This window comes from Microcebus murinus, chromosome 22, assembly GCF_040939455.1.
Source record: "Microcebus murinus isolate Inina chromosome 22, M.murinus_Inina_mat1.0, whole genome shotgun sequence".
In the NCBI taxonomy this organism is placed as follows: Eukaryota; Metazoa; Chordata; class Mammalia; order Primates; family Cheirogaleidae; genus Microcebus; species Microcebus murinus.
This window is the reverse complement of record NC_134125.1, coordinates 25,727,881-25,746,735: the sequence shown is the minus strand read 5'-3', so window position 1 is coordinate 25,746,735 and position 18,855 is coordinate 25,727,881. Positions and strand designations below refer to the sequence as shown.

At 45.3% G+C, this 18,855-nt stretch overlaps 2 non-coding genes and 2 pseudogenes across 3 annotated transcripts; 3 read left to right on the top strand and 1 right to left on the bottom strand.

Moving 5' to 3' along the window:
- Positions 1–1,427: 1,427 nt before the first annotated feature.
- Positions 1,428–1,489, top strand: LOC142863801 (small nucleolar RNA SNORD48). The gene has a single exon (XR_012914439.1). It is a non-coding gene; the product is annotated as a small nucleolar RNA SNORD48 (small nucleolar RNA).
- A 407-nt stretch (positions 1,490–1,896) lies between these two features.
- LOC105877768 (cyclic AMP-dependent transcription factor ATF-5 pseudogene) lies at positions 1,897–3,478 on the top strand (annotated as a pseudogene). The gene has a single exon (XR_001157075.3). The product of XR_001157075.3 is annotated as a cyclic AMP-dependent transcription factor ATF-5 pseudogene (transcript).
- Positions 3,479–13,207: 9,729 nt separating this feature from the next.
- LOC142863780 (U6 spliceosomal RNA) lies at positions 13,208–13,314 on the top strand. Its single transcript, XR_012914421.1, has one exon. It is a non-coding gene; the product is annotated as a U6 spliceosomal RNA (small nuclear RNA).
- Positions 13,315–16,099: 2,785 nt separating this feature from the next.
- LOC142863816 (uncharacterized) lies at positions 16,100–16,226 on the bottom strand (annotated as a pseudogene).
- Positions 16,227–18,855: the final 2,629 nt, after the last annotated feature.

Below are 18,855 nucleotides of genomic sequence, written 5' to 3'. Positions count from 1 at the left end.
GTGCAGGACACACAAGTGCAGTGAGAAATCATACTAATATATACATCACATGATCAAAAATGATGAATGAGTCCCTCCCAGGGTGGGGATTTTAACCCTTTGCACTCGCTTGCTTTTTTCTCGATTCCTTTATTCTACTCAGGATTTAATTTTTTAAATACCCCAGATTTTACAAAGCACGACAGTAGAATAAAAAACTAGAGTTTCTTTTCATACAAACTTATTTATTTGGATTTTTTTATATTTCAAATTATTGATACATTCAAAGAGTAATTTTAATCTCTATAATTTTTGCTAACTGTGTCGAGTCACACTCAACATCCGAGTGCAAAGTAATAGTATGATGAGCTATGGGTTAATATTGGTCATTGGTCATTCTTTCAGCCTTGTGCTCAGGTGGGATGTGGGCAGTAGGTTATTCAGCAGGTCCTTGGGGATGATCTGTGGTGAGGTGTCCCTTATCTTGTCTTCTCTAGTCAAACAGGTGGTGTACGGCTTTGTAGTTATCTTGTGGCTGTAAGGAGGTTGTGCCACTTCTGAAAAAAAAAATAACTCAAAAGGAAACAGGTCAGTCGTGGTGGCTCACACCTATAATCCTAGCACTCTGGGAGGCTGAGGCGGGCGGATTGCTCGAGGTCAGGAGTTCGAAACCAGCCTGAGCGAGACCCAGTCTCTACTAAAAATAGAAAGAAATTAATTGACCAACTAAAAAAAATATGTATACAAAAAATTAGCCGGGCAAGGTGGCGCATGCCTGTAGTCCCAGCTACTCGGGAGGCTGAGGCAGGAGGATCGCTTGAGCCCAGGAGATTGAGGTTGCTGTGAGCTAGGCTGATACCACGGCACTCACTCTAGCCTGGGTAACAACGTGAGACTCTGTCTCAAAAAAAAAAAAAAAAAAAAAAAAAAGGGAATGCATCAGAACAACAGAAAGTTACAAAGTTCTGGTCAGCAAATCTTACTGGCCTGGAAACTTGAAACATGAGAGAACTATCAAAAGGCATTTTTGCTTATGGAGCCAGTTACAAATTCACTTATCCCTGCAGGATCTGTGCTCCTTCCACCCCAATTCTTTCTTTTCTTTTTTTTTACAGTCTGGCTCTGTTGCCCAAACTGGAGTGCAATAGCATGATCATAGCTCACTGCAACCTCAAACTCCTGGGCTTAAGTGATCCTCTTCCCTCAGCCTCCCAAAGTGCTGGGATTACAGGCATTGGCCACTGCACCCAGCCCTCCTCCATTCTTGCTGCTGTGTTAACCCCAATGGGTGTCTGCAAAACTCCATTCCCATCCACAGAGTCCAAGATGGGCATGAAAATTAAATTGACATAGGACAGATTAACAGGAGAAAATAACACAGATTTATTTAATTAAAGTGTTATGGGGCACAGAAGTCCTCATAAGGAAATGAAAACCCAATCAATGGGGGTGATGATGACCCCAGGTGATTGAGTGTCTCACTGATGCCGAGCGCTGCAGCATGCTGACCGCCCCAGGGAAGAAAAAAAAAAAGAAAACCCAATCAGGCAGATAGAGTTAGTTACTTACATACTGAATTGGACAAAGAATAGTAAGATGTGAAGGAACAGCTTAATTATGTGGGGAGCCTTAAAGATAAGAGTTATTTTAACAAGGTCTGTACAGAATGATCTCAACTTCTCACCCTTGAGGATAAAGATGTATCATCTTTCACATAGGAACTTCTGCTTTTAAGAAAAAACAAGGGACAACGTTGATGGAGGACCAGGGCATGGGCGAATTCCCCTGGGAACTGATTTGGGATGAACTCTAGGAAGGGAGTGGGGGCCTGAAGGAAATATTTTAGAGGAAGGGGCATGGCTGGAAGAAAATTCCCCTGGGATTAAGTTTTTTTAGTGAAGAGGAATATTATGAGGTGGATGGGAGGGGCTTAAGGTCCTCCACTTTCGCCTTGGTGCCTGTCTTCGCCCAGCTGAGCAACCTCCAGAGCTTCCTACCAGCTGTTGGTGCAGCTTTCTCCGTTGCCATCGGTGCTCAGCACGTGTGCTACGGCCATGTCACTCCTGGCGACCCTGGGGCTGGAGCTGGACAGGGCCCTGCTCCCAGCTAGTGGGCTGGGCTGGCTCGTAGACTATGGGAAGCTCCCCCTGGCCCCTGCCCCCCTGGGCCCCTATGAGGTCCTGGGGGAGCCCTGGAGGGCGGGCTTCTGGGGGGGGGGAGAGCCCCTGGCAGGTGATGGCTTCTCCGACTGGATGACTGAGCCAGTTGACTTTACAGCCCTCCTCCCTCTGGAACTCCCCTTGCCCTCAGGTGCCCTTCTCCCACCTTCCCCATCCCCACCTGACCTGGAAGCCATAGCCTCCCTCCTTAAGAAGGAGCTGGAACAGATGGAAGACTTCTTCCTTGATGCCCCACTCCTCCCACCACCCTCCCCACCACCACCACCACCACCATTGCCACCAGCCCCCTCCCTCCCTCTCCCCCTCCCTACCTTTGACCTCCCCCAGCCCCCTGCCCTGGACACCCTGGACTTGCTGGCCATCTACTGCCGCAGCGAGGCCGGGCAAGGGGAGGCCGGGTTGGTGCCCCTGTCCCTACCACAGCAGCCCCCTCCTCCTCCTCCTCCTCTTCCTCCACCTCCACCCTCTCGCCCTGCCCCCTACCCCAGTCTTGCCACCGCCCGAGGGGACCGCAAGCAAAAGAAGAGAGACCAGAACAAGTCTGCAGCTCTGAGGTACCGCCAGAGGAAGCGGGCAGAGGGCGAGGCCCTGGAGGGCGAGTGCCAGGGGCTGGAGGCGCGGAACCGCGAGCTGCGGGAGAGGGCAGAGTCGGTGGAGCGCGAGATCCAGTACGTCAAGGACCTGCTCATCGAGGTGTACAAGGCTCGGAGCCAGAGGTCCCGCAGCAGCTAGCAGGGCGCTGGGCATTAGCACTGGCTCACTTTCGTGTCTGGGGCCATGACCACCCTCCCTCCCCCCAGCTTCCTTCCAGACCCCCCAGCTCTTGTCCTTACTGTCTCTCTTGCCCATTTCTGGACTGTGTTTCCCTCTTCTCTCCCCAGAATCAAGCAATGTTTGGCCTCAGTCAACGTCTAACACCCTCAAGTAGCAGCTGAGGCTGGGGGAGGCCCACAGGGAACGCAGGCAGCAGGGAGAGCTTGGAGACTGGTCTCTTGAATTTCCAATCTGGTTTCTTGCAGGTGGTTCTTGGTGGTGGGTGGAGGGGCCGTGGGCTAGAGCAGGGTGCCTATGCCGATGGGGACGTGAGTCAGGGAGGCTTCAGGACCGGGACCCATATGATATAAGCAGAAAAGCATGGCAAGGGACCTTGGGGAAGGAGCCAAAATGTGGCCAAGCTCGCAGAGCAGGTGGATATGAGGAGGGGCAGAGCGGGGGACCGTCATGGTGGGTGACTGGGTGTTCATTTTAGCTCTGGGAGAAAATCAGTGTTTTGTGAAGGTGTTGGGGGGGGGCTGCATTTAGGTGAGGGAGGGGGGTGATGAGCAAAAATAAAATGAAGAATTTCCTCCAAAAAAAAAAAAAAGAAAAAACAAGTGTTTGGTGCGGTGGCTCATGTCTGTAATCCTAGCAGTCTGGGAGTCCAAAGCGGGAGGATTGCTTGAGATCAGGAGTTTGAGACAAGCCTGAGCAAGAACGAGACCCCATCTCTACTAAAAAGTAAAAAATTAGGCCGGGCGCGGTGGCTCACGCCTGTAATCCTAGCACTCTGGGAGGCCGAGGCGGGCGGATTGCTCGAGGTCAGGAGTTCTAGACCAGCCTGAGCAAGAGCGAGACCCCGTCTCTACTATAAATAGAAAGAAATTAATTGGCCAACTAATATATATAGAAAAAACTAGCCGGGCATGGTGGCACATGCCTGTAGTCCCAGCTACTCGGGAGGCTGAGGCAAGAGGATTGCTTGAGCCCAGGAGTTTGAGGTTGCTGTGAGCGAGGCTGACGCCACGGCACTCACTCTAGCCTGGGCAACAAAGTGAGACTCTGTCTCAAAAAAAAAAAAAAAAAAAAAAGTAAAAAATTAGCCAGGCATGGTGGCGTGTGCCTGTGGTCCCAGCTACTTGGGAGACTGAGGCAGGAGGATCGCTTGAGCCCAGAAGGTTGTGGTTGCTGTGAGCTAGGCTGACGCCATGGCACTCTAGCCCGGGTAACAGTGAGACTTTGTCTCAAAAAAAAAAGAAAGAAAGAAACAGCACGAAGGCCAGAGAAGTCTTTCTGTACCTGCAATTTTTTCAACTGCCTTTTACTTAGTCAATAAGTGTGTGTGTGTGTGTGTGTGTGTGTGTGTGTGTGTGTGTCTGTGTGTCTGTGTGTGTGTGTTGTTTTTTTGTTTTTGTTTTTGTTTTTTGAGACCGAGTCTCGCTTTGTTGCCCAGGCTAGAGTGAGTGCCGTGGCGTCAGCCTAGCTCACAGCAACCTCAAACTCCTGGGTTCAAGCAATCCTCCTGCCTCAGCCTCCCGAGTAGCTGGGACTACAGGCATGCGCACCATGCCTGGATTATTTTTTTGTATATATATTAGTTGGGCAATTAATTTCTTGCTATTTATAGTAGAGACAGGTTCTCGCTCTTGCTCAGGCTGGTTTCAAACTCCTGACCTCGAGCAATCCGCCCACCTCAGCCTCCCAGAGTGCTAGGATTACAGTTGTGAGCCACCGCACTTGGCCAATAAGTGTGTTTTACTCCTTTATTTCCTCCTTCTGGAACTTCTGTAAAAGTTTCATATATTAAAAGCTGATTTAGGCTGGGTGTGATGGCTCATACCTGTAATCCTAGCACTTTAGGAGGCCCAGGTGGGAGAATGGCTTGAAGCCAGGAGGCCAGGAGTTCAAGACCAGCCTGGGGCCACTCAACAGAAAGCAAAACTCTGTCTCAAACAAAAAAGGGAGGGGTTCATTTGATGGCTATGGAGGGAAGAATCTTGTTAGTAGCTGAGCAGCAAGAGATCTGCAAAGGAAGAGAAGAACATAAATTTGAACAAGCAGAAAAGGACAAATCTAAGTATGTTGTCCAATATCTTATTGAATTCGTCTGTTAGTCATGAGAATAGTTCAGTTAGGCAATTGTGTCTCACTTTAGGAGGCAATATTGTAGGTGGGCTTTTGTCTAAGTTAAGCCTCTATATAGTGAAAGCAAACAGATACTTAAGGAGACACATTACGCAAGGAAAAAAAGATTAATGGCTGGAGCAAATACAAACCAAGTTTTTTAGTTCAGAGGGCAGTAAGTTTAGAAGATTACTAAATGTTGGGTTCGAGGCATTTTTACTTGGGTGGGGGGAAGGCAGTGACAATTTTGATGAATTCCGGTTTGTAGTTTGAATGTCTCTGAAGATGTCATTTGTTGTTCTAGTGAATTTACAGGCATGAAGTTTGTCCGTACGTGATCTGTTGTGATTTCTCTGAAGTTCATGTCAAACCGTCTAGCTTTAGCTTATTAGGACTTCAGGGAAATGGTAGTTTTAGTTTTTAGTGATTCCAAGTGAGAAGGATGGGAGACAAATTGGAAATGTTAATTATTGACAAAATGAACAAAATGGCAGGAGTCAGTTCCCCAAGAGGAAAAAGTTTTAAAGTCAGTGAATGTGGCGCTGTTAGACATCCCATAATGGTGTATTAGATGTAGTTTTTATTGAAATATAGAATGTCTTCCCTACAGTCATCTGCATTTTTATCAAAGATAATCAAAATAAAACTAATTTTTAGAATAAGTTTTTTTTCATCAAATTTGGTCCAACTGTTTACATAAGTACAATGAGGCTCATGATTAATCATACAGCTCTTTTTAAGTCTGCTTTGTTGAACACAAATAAGAAAGACTCTGATTTGACTTTTTTTTTTTTTTTTTTTGAGACAGAGTCTCACTCTGTTGCCCTGGTTACAGTGAGTGCCGTGGTGTCAGCCCAGCTCACAGCAACCTCTAACTCCTGGGCTCAAACAATCCTACTACCTCAGCCTCCCAAGTGGCTGGGACTACAGGCATGCCCCACCATGCCTGGCTAATTTTTTCTATATATATTAGTTGGCCAATTAATTTCTTTCTATTTATAGTAGAGACGTGGTCTCACTCTTTCTCAGGCTGGTTTTGAACTCCTGATCTCGAGCAATCCGCCCACCTCGGTTTCCTAGAATGTTAGGATTACAGGCGTGAGCCACCGTGCTGGGCCTGATTTGACTTTTAAGCCCCTCAAGGCTAAGAAGCCAAGCCAACTGACCATTAGACTGCACCTGCAAAACCTATAGATTTGGGCGAATTCCTTTCTTCTCCAGGTCCCTGAAATATCCTGATGTTCCTGGACCTGCCAGGAAGTGGCACTCCTTACTCACCTGTAAGGCCAGGAACCTTTTAAACCATGTACCAGGTCACTTTTTCCAAGGGGGCTACATAGCATTGGCTCTATCAAGTCAACCTTAGTTCCTTGAAGTTGTCTGGTCATATCTGAAAATATGAAATTCCTTCCCAGTAAAGCTTGGCCTGGGAAAAAAAAAAGAGCCGGGCTCAGTGGCTCATGCCTGTAATCCTAGCACTCTGAGACACTGAGGCGGGCAGAATGCTCGAGTTCAGGAGTTCAAAACCAACGTGAGCAAGAGTGAGACCCCGTCTCTACTAAAAATAGAAAGAAATAAATTGGACAATTAAAAATATAGCTGAGCATTTAACTATCTAAAATAAAGAAATTAATAAATTTAAAAAAAATATATATATATAGAAAAAATTATTCTGGCATGGTGGCGTATGCCTGTAGTCCCAGCTACTCAGGAGGCTGAGGCAGGATGGTGTGAGCCCAGGAGTTTGAGGTTGCTGTGAACTAGGCTGACGCCACAGCACTCTAGCCCAGGCAAGAGAGTGAGACTGTTTCAAAATAAATAAATAAATAAAAATACTCATGGATAGTTTATATCAGTGAAGGATCAAGGGAGAAAAACATAAATGTTTTAATTTTGTTTCAAAAAGTATACTTTACCAAATCACTGTAAACTATAGATACCTTAAGAGAAAATAAAAAAGATTTGCTTAAATCTGGAAAACAAGACATTAAAGAACCAGCAATGTTTTCTTTTTGGTTTTTTTTGTGTTTTTTTTTTGAAACAAAGTCTCACTTTGTTGCCCAGGCTAGAGTGAGTGCCATGGCATCAGCCTAGCTCACAGCAACCTCAAACTCCTGGGCTTAAGCAATCCTCCTGCTTCAGCCTCCCGAGTAGCTGGGAATACAGGCATGCGCCACCATGCCCGGCTAATTTTTTTCTATATATATTAGTTGGCCAATTAATTTCTTTCTATTTATAGTAGAGACGGGGTCTGGCTCTTACTCAGGTTGGTTTCGAACTCCTGAGCTCAAATGATCCACCCGCCTCCGCCTCCCAGAGAGCTAGGATTATAGGCGTGAGCCACCGCACCCGGCCTAAACAGCAATGTTTTAAACAAAAAGGCCATTAAAAAAATAATTCATAGGAACACACCTTTATTTTACACTGAAGGCTGTGTCTCCCTGGTAAGAAAAAATTTTTTTTAATTTTTTTCATCAGTTTATTGAGTCCTAAGTAATTTATTCTTGTTTTGCTTGATCCTTTAATTAGCAGTTTTTTGAATCCACTACAGTTCTGGAAATTCTTACCCAGTCCAATGGTATGATCTTAAAGTTATCAGAAACCTGTATTAGAGAGTTAGTCTTTTCCATGAATCTCTTTGAGGAAGAAGCAATCTTAGACTGTAGCTGATTATTAACAGTTTTCAGGAAAATATCAGAGTAAAACAATTGTTGTTTTTTTTCTGAAACAGAGTCTCGCTTTGTTGCCCAGGCTAGAGTGAGTGTCCTGGTGTCAACCTGGCTCACAGCAACCTCACACTCCTGGGCTCTGGCAATCCTCCTGCCTCAGCCTCCCAAGTAGCTGGGACTACAGGCATGCGCCACCATGCCTGGCTAATTTTTTGTATATATATTAGTTGGCCAATTAATTTCTTTTCTATTTATAGTAGAGATGGGGTCTCGCTCTTGCTCAGGCTGGTTTCGAACTCCTGACCTTGAGCAATCTGCCCGCCTCGGCCTCCCAGAGTGCTAGGATTACAGGCGTGAGCCACAGCGCCCGGCCTCTTTTTCCAACTTTTTGTATCCACTCAGTTTTTAGCTTTTATTCATTGATTTATTTTGAAACTACCTTTGAATAACCTCCAAACTAAAACATAATAACTCTTTCCTTAGCAAAAATGTCTTTCATATCTTATGGCTTTCCTTATCAAAAATATATCTTATTTTCTTGTATGCTTTGCATGCAGAGTTGTTTCCTCCTATTATCCTAGTAGTTTTAATTACACATATTAATTAGAATTATTAATTAGCCAGTAGCAGGTGCACACCTGTAGTCCCTGCTACTCAAGAGGCTGAGGCAGCAGGATCACTTGAGCCCAGGAGTCTGAGGTTGCTGTGAGCTAGGCTGACGCCACGGCACTCACTCTACCCAGGGCAACAGAGTGAGGCTCTGTCTCCAACAACAGCAAAAAACAGAATTCTTAACTCTTAGTAATCTTAATTTCTAGTGAAACTAGAAAACTAATAATAAGTAATTATGAACCATCACTTTGTAGATTAACACCATTTCATAATTTCTAGAAATACATGCCTCCTCATAGTACAATTTTTCAATGCAGCACAAAACATGTTTCTTAACAGGCACAAATATCTTTTGTTCCTTTGTAATTAGAAGCCAAAAGTAGATAAGCTCAAACTTACGTTCAGCAATTATTTATAAATTTTTTCCCACTTAACACTGATATAAGTTTACTTTGTTTAACAATTATGTTTAAATTGTGAAAACCTTATGAAATATTAAACAAAGTTAGTCATTATATTAAATTATTTTTTGCTAGCAGTTTTGTAACATATATAAGACAATTATCAAACATTATTGAGGTAAAGCACCTAAAAAGTTAAACATTCAGCTTTTTTTCTTTTTTTGGTCTCAGATAGGCAGACATAGGGGTTGTTTTAGTTATTAATAATTCTTCAGATACTTCAATTTTATTTATTTATTTATTTATTTTGATACAGAGTCTCACTCTGTTGCCAGGGCTAGAGTGAGTGCCGTGGCATCAGCCTAGCTCACAGCAACCTCAAACTCCTGGGCTCAAGCGATCCTCCTGCCTCAGCCTTCCAAGTAGCTGGGACTACAGGCATGCGCCACCATGCCCAGCTAATTTTTTCTATATATTTTTAGTTGTCCAGCTAATTTCCTTATATTTTTAGTAGAGATGGAGTCTCGCTCTTGCTGGTCTTGAACTCCTGAGCTCAGAAGATCCAACCACATCGGCTTCCCAGAGTGCTGGGATTACAGGCATGAGCCACCATGGCTGGCCTCAGATACTTCAATTTTAAAGACATGAAAAGATTTACACTGAGGACTGAACTCTGATCTTTTTCTTTTGCTCAAAACTCCTTCCTAAGGAGGCCAGCTGAGTCAGGCTGACAAATGGTAAATTCCCACTAAGCAGCTTTTGTTAACCAAATAAAGCGTGGTTTACTTCCCAACCTGATTCCAGAATAGCATTAACATCACCTAAGAGATATGAAGCCCCCATCTTAACTCAAGCATCCTAGCAGATGCCTATTGTAAATTTAAAACATCCTCCTGTCTGGACCTCCCAGAGTGCTCACACAGTTATCTTAAATTAAGCATATCCTTTCTGGTCTTCTAGATAAAGTCTAACTCTCTCAGCCAATTGCCAGCCAAAAAAATCTTTAAACCCGCCTATAACCTGTAAGCCCCTATTTCAAGATGCCCCACCTTTTTGGGCCAAACCAATGTGTGCCTCTCATGTATTGATTTGTGACTTTGTCTGTAACCCCTGTCTCTGGAAATGTATAAAACCGAACTGTCACCCAGCCACAGCGAGCCCACTTGCCCAAGGCCTCTTGACAGTGGCTCCGGGTCATGGTCCTCAAATTTGGCTCAGAATAAATCTCTTTAAAATTATTTTACAGAAGGCCAGCGCGGTGGTTCACGCCTGTAATCCTAGCACTCTGGGAGGCCAAGGCGGGCGGATTGCTCGAGGTCAGGAGTTCGAAACCAGCCTGAGCAAGAGCGAGACCCCGTCTCTACTATAAATAGAAAGAAATTAATTGGCCAACTAATATATATAGAAGAAATCAGCCAGGCATAGTGGCACATGCCTGTAGTCCCAGCTACTTGGGAGGCTGAGGCAGCAGGATTGCAATGAAGGTTGAGACAATTAAATTCCCCTCAGAGCTGGCAAGTGACAAAGAGACACTCTGCGTTTCTGATTCCTAGCAGGCTTGCTACTGGCCTGGCAGTGCAAGTACCCCCTGGCTAGTAGAGACCAAAGAGAATATTTTCAGTGGTCACAAAGCCAAGCTCTCAAGACTCAAAACAAGCTAGTAGAAGAAGAATCTTATCTTACGATTTTCCTCCTGAAACCACACAAAAGACAGAGGCCAGGAGAACAAGCACTGCTGCTGGGAGGCTGGGAGTCACCAGCCAATGTGTGCCCAACACCAAATTCACAAGTGTGAAATTAAATAATCCAAACTTAAAACTGTTGGAACTTCAAGTTATTCTGAGCCTTGAGAGGAATGTGGCTATGTGGCAAGGGTCACAATGTATGCATTGCAACTTCTGCTTTTTCCTGTAAATGATTAGAAATGACAGAGCAGTGCTAGAGATAAGATCCCCTTGGAACATTACTCCCGTTAATGGAATGTAAAAACAGTTTTCCTTGGAATGTAACAAATGTTCCATTAGAATGGCTGTACCTACTGGCCTTATATGGAAAATGTTGCAACTCTGCTAAGACTTTCTGCCTCTATGAGTGAAACCTTAGCTTCCCCATTTGGAGCACTGATGCCACCTCTTTGGAGTCTACGTTTCTCAGGTGGCTGCCATCAAGCTTTGTACCACAGGGGCAAATTTTCTGAATCTCATTATGTAAGGTTGACACAAGAGTCACAATTCAAAGGACCAGTTGTAACAAATGCTTTTTTCCCCCACCAATCCAAATTTGGAAAGGAAGAGACAAGGAAAACTTTTACCCTCCTCTCTCTACCAGGCACTGCACACAGAAATCCAGGAGACCTAACTTTGGCAAGAATTCCTACCTTCTGGCTGGTTGCAGTGGCTCACACCTGTAATCCTAACATTTGGGGAGGCTGAGGCAGGAGTATCACTTGAGGCCAGTTGTTTTGAGACCAACCTGGGCAACATTGCAAGGCCCTATCTCTTAAAAAAACAAACAAACAAAAAAACCACAGGCCTGGTGCGGTGGCTCACACCTGTAATCCTAACACTCTGGGAGGCTGAGGCGGGAGGATTGCTCAAGGTCAGGAGTTTGAAACCAGCCTGAGCAAGAGCAAGACCCCCGTCTCTACCTTAAATAGAAAAGAAATTAGCCAAAGAACTGAAAATAGAAAAAAATTAGCAGGGCATGGTGGTGCATGCCTGTAGTCCCAGCTACTCAGGAGGCTGAGGCAGGAGGATCGCTTGAGCCCGGGAGTTTGAGGTTGCTGTAAGCTAGGCTGACGCCACGGCACTCTAGCCCGGGCAACAGAGTGAGACTCTGTCTCAAAACAACAACAACAACAAAAACCCACAGATGCAAAATGCAAAGTTAATACCCTGCCTTTGTGCAGGATTTGTGACCTGCCACTTCTAGGTCAATGGGGGTGTGGGGTATTTCACAGAGGCAGTTCAAATGATGGGAGTCTGAGCAATACTGCCCCCCTCCCCTGGATTCAGTGGGGCCAACTCTTCAGTTCCCTAGTCCTCCCTTGCTCTGGCGGATCACAAAGAGTGTGGTCTGGGGCTTAGAAGAGCCAGGCATCTAGCTGGGGCTTCTGAGGAGTGGCATTTGGAAAGCCAGATGTGGGACTCTCCGACCTTGTGGGTGCAGGGAACCAGGGTCAGCCTTTGGCAGAGAGATTGGCAAGGGATGGAGACAAATGTGGCTGCCATTGCCAAGGCTGGAGAGCAAAGAGAAGGAAGGCTTTGGAAGCCAGTGCGTGGTGAAGTGCACTGGGGATAAGTTTGGAAAGGGAACATGCTGCAGCACACCGGCGAGCTGTGAGTGCTGGGGTTTGGGCTGGCTTTGGCCCCAAGGAGAATAACAGGCTGCAGACGGATGGGGGTGAGGGAGCATGGGGACAGAGAAGACAAGCTGCAGGAGACACACAAAGTGGAGAGAAAGATAGCAATGAGGACTGACTTGGGAGAGATGCAAGGCTTCTTTTGTTTCCATGCCACACTCCACTCCTTGCCAGACGCCCTCAGAGACTGAGGAGGACCCTGACTCCCTGAAATGAATGCTCTGATTGAAGTGATCTCATTTGGATGCTAACAGAAAAGGGAACTCCAGGAGGCTAGAGGACACGGGGACAGCGGGGTCTCATGTGGCACCTAGACTCTGTGGTTAAGAGGTGAAGGGGGGCCGGGCGCTGTGGCTCACGCCTGTAATCCTAGCTCTTGGGAGGCCGAGGCGGGCGGATTGCTCAAGGTCAGGAGTTCAAAACCAGCCTGAGCAAGAGCGAGACCCCGTCTCTACTATAAATAGAAAGAAATTAATTGACCAACTGATATATATATAAAAAATTAGCCGGGCATGGTGGCGCATGCCTGTAGTCCCAGCTACCCGGGAGGCTGAGGCAGAAGGATCACTCGAGCCCAGAGTTTGAGGTTGCTGTGAGCTAGGCTGACGCCACGGCACTCACTCTAGCCTGGGCAACAAAGCGAGACTCTGTCTCAAAAAAAAAAAAAAAAAAAAAAAAAGAGGTGAAGGGGGCCGGGCGGGGTGGCTCACGCCTGTAATCCTAGCACTCTGGGAGGCCGAGGTGGGAGGATCGCTCAAGGTCAGGAGTTAGAAACCAGCCTGAGCAAGAGTGAGACCCCCATCTCTACTATAAATAGAAAGAAATTAATTGGCCAACTAAAAATATATAGAAAAACTTACCCGGGCATGGTGGCACATGCCTGTAGACCCAGCTACTTGGGAGGCTGAGGCAGGAGGATCGCTTGAGCCCAGGAGTTTGAGGTTGCTGTGAGCTAGGCTGACGCCACAGCACTCTAGCCCAGGCAAAAGAGTGAGAATCTGTCAAAAAAAAAAAAGAGGTGAAGAGGGGTGTTGACCTGGGTCAGGCAATGGAGACAGGGCCAGTTTAGGGGAAGATAGCAGTCACCCAACCTCGAAGTCTGTCCTTTGCTCAACAGGTTTCCCAGCGCTCGCTTCGGCAGCACATATACTAAAATTGGAACGATACAGAGAAGATAAGCATGGCCCTTGCACAAGGATGACATGCAAATTCGTGAAGCATTCCATATTTAAAAAAGAAAAAACAGGTTTCCCAGCCTCTCCTGCCCCCAGAGCTCAGGAAAGATGGTGGTCCAGTGTTTTTTCTTGGAAACAATTTGATGCTTTATCTTTTATTTTTATAATGGCTTTATTCACATATGCTACAGTTCAGTGAGTTTTTGTATATTCATAGAGTTGTGCAACCATCACCACTATCTAATTTCAGAACATTCCATCACCCCCAAAAGAGACCCTCAACCCATTAGCAATCACTCCCCATTCTGTCCCTCCCAACCCCTGGAAACCACTAATCTACTCTCTGTGTCCATGGTTTGGCCTATTCTGGACATTTCATACAAATGAAATCATATAATATGTGGTCTTCTGGGACTTGCTTCTGTCACTTAGCACAGAGTTTTGGGACCCATCTATGTTGCGGTGCTACTTCATTCATTTTTACAGGCAGATAATGTTCCACTGTGTGGCTGAATCACATTTTATTTATTCATTATCATTTGATGGACACTTAGATTGTTTCCATTTTTTGGCTGTTATGAATAACACTACTATGAAAATTCACATAGGAGTTTTTGTGAGGATGCGTGTTTTCACTTCTCTTAGGTATATGTAGCTAGTGTCACCAACAACTTGGCACTCATCCATACGGCCGAAAGAAGAGCAAAGACAAGTGGTCTGAGGAGGAAGGAAAGTTTACTTTGCCGACAAAAGAGGGAAAAGGGTAGACCTTCTCTCTCAAAATCCCAGATTTCCTGCACATTCACAGAAACACAGAGCTTTTAAAGAATGGGTTTTCAGTTTCAGGCAATTGTGTTCAACCACAGCCCATCATTCTGGCCCTAGCATCTCCTCAGAAGACAGTCTCATGACCTCTGCCAAGGATCTCTCTTACCAGGTCGGCGGGCCATCTCCCTTTGCACAAATAAACAGAGGCTGACCCTGCCCCTCCCAGCCACAGGCCAAGGCAGGGAGGCAGGCTTTCCTTCTCAAAAGGAGTGGAGCATGTTTTAAAGAGACAGAAAATATTTTTGCCGTTTTTCTTTTTTCCAGGCCATTCCCTCTGTTACACTGGGAGAGGAATGACCAGATCCTATGGTAATTTAGTGTTTAGCACTTTAAGGAACCGCCTACCTGTTTGTCAAAGTGGCCACACCATCTTACATTCCTCCCAGCAGTGTCTGAGGGTTCCAGTTATTCCACATCTGCAATACTTGTTATTATCTGACTTTTTCCCTATAGCCATCCCGATGGGTGTGATGCACTGGTATCTCACTGTAGTTTTGATTTGTATTTCCCTGATGACTAATGGTGTCAAGAGTCTTTACACTTCCTTACTAGACATTCGTATGTCTTTTTTGGAGAAATGTCTATTCAGATCTGTGAATTAAAATAAAATCTTTAGGCTCCACCCCACCCGCTGACTGAATGGACCCCCTCTTGGCCAAAGGAATATCCTAAAACTACATTGCCTGCCATTGGAGAGAGGTCAGACAGGCCTCATCATGCCCTCTCCCTTCTTGGAGATATGCTTTGTAACCCAGTAATGGCCTAAGGGTATTCGAGACAAACCTGCAGGTCCTCAGTTTACACAACAAATACATCAAACATGCTTTGTGGCTTGTCTCTGATTAACAGACATCCTTATTTTAAAACATTCCAAGCCTTTAGACAAAGCCTCATGTAACTTCCCCTCCCCCAGATGGCCCACCTTTTTGGGCCAAACCAATGTATGCCTCCCACATATTGATTTATGACTTTACCTATAATCCCTGTCTCCCCAAAATGTATGAAATGTATAAAACCGAACTGTAACCCAGCCACACCAAGTTCACTTGCTCCAGGCTTCCTGGGCGTGGCTCTGGGTCGTGGTCGTGGTCTTCAAATTTGGGTCAGAATAAATCTCTTTAAAATTATTTTACAGAGTTTAGCTTCTTTTCCGTTGATAGATCCTTTGCCAATTTTTAAACTATGCAATTTATTCTTTTCTTGTTTAGTTATAAGGGTTCTTTATATATTCTGGATACAATAGCCTTGTGAGATAAATGATTTGCAAATATTTTCTCCCAATCTATGGATTTTCTTTTTACTTTCTTGATGGTGTTTTGTGAAACACAGAGGTTTTTTAATTCTTTGAGACAGAGTTTCACTCTGTTGCCCAGGCTAGAGTGGCATGGCGTCAGCCTAGCTCACAGCACCCCCAAACTCCTGGGCTCAAGCTATTCTCCTGCCTCAGCCTTGAGTAGCTGGGACTACAGGCATGCACCACCATGCCCAGATAATTTTACTATTTTTTTGTATAGACGGAGTCTCGCTCTTGCTCAAGCTGGTCTCAAACTCCTGACTTCAAGCGATCCTCCCACCTTGGCCTCCCAAAGTGCTAGGATTACAGGCATGAGCCACCATGCCTGGCCAGCACAGAGTTTTTTGTTTTGTTTTGTTTTTGTTTCTGAGACAAGAGCCTCACTCTGTCCCCCAGGCTAGAGTGCTGTGGCATCAGCCTAGCTCACAGCAACCTCAAACTCCCGGGCTCAAGCAATCCTCCTGCCTCAGCCTCCTGAGTAGCTGGGACTACAGGCATGCACCACCATGCCAGGCTAATTTTTTCTATATAATTTTAGTTGTCCAATTAATTTCTTTCTATTTTTAGTAGAGACGGGGTCTCGCTCTTGCTCAGGCTGGTTTTGAACTCCTGACCTTGAGCGATTCTCCCACCTCGGCCTCCCACAGTGCTAGGATTACAGGCGTGAGCCACCGTGCCCAGCCCAGAGTTTTTAATTTTGTTTCTTTTTCTTTTTTTTCATGTCAGACAGGTAATATCCAAACATGGTAACAAGGTTTGAGGGAGGCACATCTCACACATGTGAGTGAAAACCCAATCACCGGCCAGACTTGGTGTCACGCTGGCACTCTAGCCCAGGCAAGAGAGTAAGACTATGTCTTAAAGAAAAAACAAAAAGGCCAGGCACTCTGGGAGGCCGAGGCGAGGGGATTGCTCGAGGTCAGGAGTTCAAAACCAGCCTGAGCAAGAGCGAGACCCCGTCTCTACTAAAAATAGAAAGAAATTAATTGGCCAATTAAAAATATATAGAAAAAATCAGCTGGGCATGGTGGTGCATGCCTGTAGTCCCAGCTACTTGGGAGGCTGAGGCAGAAGGATTGCTTGAGCCTGGGAATTTGAGGTTGCTGTGAGCTAGGCTGACGCCACGGCACTCACTCTAGTCTGGGCAACAAAGAGAGACTCTGTCTCCAAAAAAAAAAAAAACAATCCTCATGATTATGAACTACAAAGGATCAAAATTTTTAATTTTTTTTTTGTTTTGGACTTTTTTTTTGGGCTCAAGCAATCCTTCTGCCACAGCCTCCCGAGTAGCTGGGATTACAGGCATGTGCCACCACGCCCAGCTAATTTTTTTTTTATAAATATATTAGTTGGCCAATTAGTTTCTTTCTATCTTTATAGTAGAGATGGGGTCTCGCTCAGGCTGGTTTTGAACTCCTGACCTTGAGCAATCCGCCCGCCTCAGCCTCCCAGAGTGCTAGGATTACAGGCGTGAGCCACTGCGCCCAGCTCGTTTTAACTCTTATATTTAGGTCTTTGATCCATTTTTAGTTAATTTTTATATGTGGTACAAGGTAGGAATCCAACTTCATTCATTTGCATGTGAATATCTAGTTGTCCCAAAACAGTTTGCTGAAGATGATTCTTTTCCCCATTTAATTGTTTTGGCACCTTTGTCAAAAATCAGTTGGCCAGCAAGAGAATGAATAGACAAACCACAGATTGGGAGAAAATATTTGCAAAAGACTCATCTGATAAAGGACCGTTATTCAAAACACACGGAGAACTTTTAAAACTCAACAATGAGAAGACAAACAACATAATTTAAAAATGAGAATAAATCTGAATAGACACCTCACCAAAGAAAATATGTAGATGGCAAGTGAGCATGTGAAAACCATACGTCATTAGGAAATTGCAAATTATTATAAAACAACAATGCAGCCAGGCTGGTGACGAAAGTCTGTAATCACAGCACTTTGGGAGGTTGAGGTGGGAGGATCACTTGAGGCCAGGAATTTGAGGCCAGGTTGTGCAACATAGTAAGTCCTCCCCTTTAAAAAATAGAAAAAATTAGCTGGGCATGATGGTGCGAGCCTGTAGTCCCAACTACTCAGGGAACTCTTGAGCCCAGGAGTTTAAGGAGGCAGGAGTATCGCTCGAGCCCAGGAGCTTAAGATCAGTCTGGGCAACAAAGGGAGACTCTGTCTCTACAAAAAATAGAAAAATTATTTGGGTGTGGTGGCACATGCCTATAGTAGCACAGGCCGGAAGTAGGAGGAGCACTTGAGCTCATGAGTTTGAGATTGCAGTGAATTATGATGATGCTACTACACTCTAGCCTGGGTGACAGAGCAAGATCCTTTTTTTTTTTTTTTTTTTTGAGACAGAGTCTCACTCTGTTGCCTGGGCTAGAGTGAGTGCCGTGGCGTCAGCCTAGCTCACAGCAATCTCAAACTCCTGGGCTCAAGCAATCCTCCTGCCTCAGCCTCCCGAGTAGCTGGGACTACAGGCATGCTCCACTATGCCCGGCTAATTTTTTCTCTATATATATTAGTTGGCCAACTAATTTCTTTCTATTTATAGTAGAGATGGGGTCTCACTCTTGCTCAGGATGGTCTCGAACTCCTGACCTCGAGCAATCCTCTCGCCTCGGCCTCCCAGAGTGCTAGGATCACAGGTGTGAGCCACCTCACCTGGCCTCTTTTTTTTTTTTTTTTTTTGAGACAGAGTCTCACTCTGTCACCCATGCTAGAGTGCTGTGGCATCAGCCTTGCTTACAGCAACGTCAAACTCCTGGACTCAAGCCATCCTTCTGCCTCAGCCTCTGGGACTACAGGCATGTGCCACCATGCCCGGCTAGTATTTTCTAGATATTTTTAGTTGTCTGGCTAATTTCTTTCTATTTGTAGTAGAGACGGGGTCTCGCTCTTGCTCAGGCTGGGCTCGAACTCCTGACCTCCACTTTGGCCTCCCAGAGTGCTAGGATTACGGTGGGGGGGGGAAATGTACAGTACCAAGAGCAGCACTGATGGTGATAATGATGTGTCAATGTAGGTCCATCAATTGTAACAAATGTACCATTCTGTACTGGATGGCTGGATGTCAGCAGTGAGAAAGGTTATGCGTGTGTGGGGGGCAGTGCGTATATGAGAACTCTCTGTACTATCTGCTCAATATTGCTGTGAACCTAAAACTGCTCTGAAAAATAAAGCCTTTTTTTTTTTTTAAGAGATGGGATCTTGCTCTGTTGCCCAGAATGGAGTGCAGTGGCTATTCACAGGTATAGTCATAGTGCACTGTAGCCTTGAACTCTTGGGCTCAAGTGATTCTCACAACTCAGCCTTCCGAGTAGCTGGACTACAGCTGTGTGCCACTACGCCCAGCTAATAAATTCTATTTTTAAAAAATCAATTGGCCATAAATGTAAGGGTTTATTTCTGGATCTTAATTCTATTCCATTGATCTATACATATTCCTTTATGTCAGTACCAGAG